This window comes from Drosophila ananassae, chromosome 2L, assembly GCF_017639315.1.
Source record: "Drosophila ananassae strain 14024-0371.13 chromosome 2L, ASM1763931v2, whole genome shotgun sequence".
NCBI lineage: Eukaryota > Metazoa > Arthropoda > Insecta > Diptera > Drosophilidae > Drosophila > Drosophila ananassae.
Genome location: NC_057927.1, coordinates 25,101,198 through 25,105,730, shown reverse-complemented (window position 1 = coordinate 25,105,730; position 4,533 = coordinate 25,101,198).

The following is a 4,533-nucleotide window of genomic DNA, read 5'->3' as shown; positions in this document are numbered from 1 at the left end:
AGATAGCAATTGGGGGGGCTGAAAGAGACGGAAAAAGAATGGGTAGAAACACTAGTAGCTAACGGAAACAAAATTACCAGCGAGCAAATAAAATGTCGTCGAGGGTTTGACGCAGCTTCAACTTCTGTGATAAGCTGAAAAGGGCAGGAGGCGAAGCAGGCGGCGGGGAGCGGGTTGAAAATGTGGGGCAAAAGGGGAGCAAGGACCTCCCCGAAGGATAAGCTCCGGTCCGTGCTTATTGTGTGCAGCCAGCTCTGCTTTGCCATGCAACGTTTCTTTTTTATTAGTTCCGCGCTTATCCACCATTTTGGCAGTCGTTATTTGGTTGATTACGGGGCAAGGACAGCATTGCATCTATCCTGGAGATGTGGCACATCTATATATATATAAACTGAACAGTACATGTCTAGGACGGTGATGGGTTGTAACCTCTTTTACCGCACTCAGCCACAGTTACGGACATTTTTACACCGCTCGTACAACAAAGTTTTGCTTTGCGGAGAACAGCAGGTGTGGCAGTCACAGATTGCCAACTAAACGAGACCAAACACCACTGACAAAAATTCTTTGGATAAGCTGAATTTTTAATTGAGATTTAAAATTTATTTTCTTAATATATTATGGCATATAAATGAGGAAAACTTAATGAATACTGTTAGCATGTTTTTCTAAAAACTATGTATTCAAAACGGATTTAAACGATTTCACGCGGAATACTCAACTTATCTTCTCCATTAAGTTTCAGACAATTCTTTAGGATTCAAATAAATATTAATATCATGTATTTAATTTAAATTACTTCTAAAAACAAGATGCCTCTTAAATTTTGTAAAAAACCACTACCCAAAACATAAAATTTAATTTCTTGCATCCAATTACCAAATGAAGACCTTCACTAAAGACATACTTATTGTCAATTCTGATTATCCTACTAAATGTGTTCAATTAATTAAAACAATAAAAAGCTTTTACAACAAAAATGTATTTTATTACCAAAATTATTTTAAATAGCCCCCTGGTTGCCCAAAGCCCAAAAAAGTTATAGAAATTTCGGCAAAATAAATTAGTGTAATAGCGAAAATAACAAATAGAGATTTTGCATTTGAATGATAATAAAAAACATTTCAAATAAAAACCTAATGAATACAGAACCCTCAGATAATGAAATCATATAATTTTAATTAATATTGTTTCACATGCGTGCTTTTTATTACAATAATCATAATCAGCTAAGTGTAAATGAATTCCAATGAGTGAATATTAAATTTATCCATATTGATTCAAATTATGTACAGAATAATAAAATTCAATTTCTTTACCTAATTTTTTTCTTTGGATGGGTAGTAGAATAATCATTTCTTGCAGTGACCTTTATTGCGCTGCACAATGCGTATCCTTTGTATCTGTATCTCTATCTGTGAACCTATCACCATTTGTATCTCTGAGTTCAACTCCGGGTCATTAGGGCGATGGCGTTGCGTGGTTTGTCTCCAGGTCCGGTTTGCTCCGCTGGTTTCTTGTTCATTTTCTCATTAGTGAGTCAATACACGTAGCACGTTTTGTCCCCACATTGTTACTGCGGACACTTACCATTTCCACATCCCCTCGGACGAGTGCGAGGCCAAGAATCATCATCATCACATATGGCTTTGTATGCTGTTGCCCCCGGAGAGTTGTTTAAGATGCGTTGGTTGCACTTCGCACTCTGCTGCAACTGCAACTATTGCAGCTGTCTATCCGTCTTGGCCTCATGTCCTTATCCCTTTTTTCTCAGAGCATCCGCCCTTTTGAACGGACCCACTGACTGAGTGACTGGCTGACAGCCCGTGCCTTCCCTCCTGGAATAGCGAGGAGTGCAGTCCTGTGAGCATGATCCGAAAATGTAAAGTGTAAACTTTTTGCCAGTTGTTTGCTGAACTGGCATTGCACTTTGTCTTCTTGCTTGGCTGGCCATCAGCCATCAAGTGTGGCAACTCATGCCCCCGGGGAGGGCGGTGGAAAATAACCCACTATATCCTGCGAAAGAATAGGAAAAAATCCTTAGCCAGTAAACCGCAAATCCGCATGGATTCAGTAGAGGACGAAGCTGAAATTTAAATAAAACACAGTCATCGCATAGAGTTCTTCTTAGTAGTCGCATTTAATCTCCTTGCATAACTGTATATGGTAGTTACAATATAGTACACTCAATATATAAATCTAAGAGACTGCCACATTCAGTTAACAGCTTGCGGCTTAGCCTAATATGCGTGGCAATCAATTGAGTTTGTAGCTCGCGATTGCTGCCATTCGAATGATACTGCTGCTTATGCATAAATTCCATTTTCCAATCTTGGCTTGGAGTGGGATGGGGGTCCTTAGAGTATGGTTACGGCTAGTCATGCATACACACCAATAGACACACAAAACGAGGACTCTATGAGCTATGTATGTACGTCGCCTATGTGCTACACATATTCAATATTAATAATTGCCATTTTTTAGTTTACTGATTCTTTTGTTTTTCCGCTCTGTCTTCGGTGCGATTTGTTTCTTTTTCCATTCTTCCATCGTTTTCCACTCGGATTTCGCTATTTTGTTGTATTTTGAAAACAATGAGCAACATTTTTCTATTCTATTGAGGTCCTTTTTGCGATGATTTGTTCCTGCCCATCTACTTAAAGGACACTGCGCCATTGTTATTGGTTCTCCTCTAATTTTTCCCAGTACCCCCTCGGGGCGGGTCATTTATTTATGACGCTTTGTGGGCGGGAAAATCAATCCTAATTGCACAAATTAATTATTGCGAAATCGGAATCGGATAAGCGCTCACCCATCACAAAAGCTCACACATATGAATTTATTAAAAGCGTCGGATGGGCGAACCCTTTGATGGATTAAGTCATTAAGCCGCTTCTGCTCTTAATTCTATATCTTGTGGTAGTCTGAAGCACATTTACAATCCAATTGATAGATATTGTTATACTGAAACAGTTGAAAGGACCGCTTGAAAGATGGAGATTGTGAAAACCAAGTGCTTCTCTTAGTAGTTTGTACTTGAATCTTCCACACAACAGATCTGCTGGGAACTGGTTTGAAGCCTGTTTTCTGATTGTTCGAGTCCTTACTGATACTGAGGCTATGTTTATTCGGTATAAATTCATGTTGCACCCGTAGTTAATTTCAATATTAATATAATTTCAATAGTCATGAAAGGGTAACCAATAAAAAGGATCTAATGGTTGAGCGTTCAAGCTTTATGTACAGTAGAGTTTTTGGATTTGAGAGATAGTCAGGTACTTGGACAGGTTGAAGACGTAGCTTTTTGTCGCTAGACGCTTGAAACATTTACAGAACCGAACAGGCTGAGGACTAACATCTAGATAATGGAAGATCTAAGATATGACAGCTAATAGTAATCACTAATGCCCACTGTGCAACCGCCATCTCCAGTTACTGAAGTACCATGATCCGAGTGAGCGATATAGAAGGGACGGCTGGTTGCATAGTGTTCTATCACCGATCGATAAGCTAATGAATAACTAGGCGAAAGCTAAATATCTATACTCGTATATACACTTATAATCTAATTGATTTATGTTGAAACAAAAACTTCTATACAGGAAACTATTTTAATTCTTAGCTTTTAATGGCAAAAACAAATGTCTAGTTCATTAACCCATGATTAATATTTCAACCAAAAATTTACATTTATTATTTTGAATAATCATGAGCCTCGTGAAAAATGTTCCAAAACTTACTATGTCTTTTCTTAAAAATAACTTACAATTGCCGATTCATGACAGGACTTCTCAACTAATAGAATCCTCAAAAAACCTTCTTTATCTCGATTCTTAATGCTATTGATTTGGGTTTTTGACTTCACTTCACCGAGGAACTGGAGGAGCTGGTGACCTCCATGGGCTGGCTCTCCAACTGTGGCTGGGTCTCCACCAAGGCTAGGCCGATGCTTTCGCTTCCACTGTCAGTGTCCTCCTCGTCGTCCTCCACATCTCCCAGCGTGGTGATCTGGCTCTGGACGCTCTGGCACTGTTCGAGAATCCGGTGGTGGTGGATGCGATTCATTTGCTCCTCGCCGGCGTCGATGAGCGAGGGTGCCGAGGTGGTGTCAGGACCCGGGCCACCCACCACGTTTCCAGTGGGTGAGCCCAATGATGAGTTGGAGCTGCGAAGACGTTTCATACCCGTCATGGGCATGAAGGACACGTGGTGACCGGATGAGTTGGAGGGGCCCGAGGTCAAGGCTTTCAAGCTTGGGGCCAGCGGGGTGTTGGCCGCACTCACAGAACCACCTGCTCCACTCAAAGATGGCGGAACCGAGGCTATGGTCAGGGTCGAGACCGAGGTGCGGCGATTTCCTGGCCCGGAGCCACCGAGGTGCAGGGAGCTGGCCGAGGCAGCTGCCACTGGCGGTGCCGTGATCGTCACTATCGTCTTGGCCACCGCACTGTTCACCGCCGATGTGGAGTTGTAGTCGCCCCGCAGCTGCATGCCCGAGCTCCGGCGCCTGGGACGATGATGATGGCGATGGAA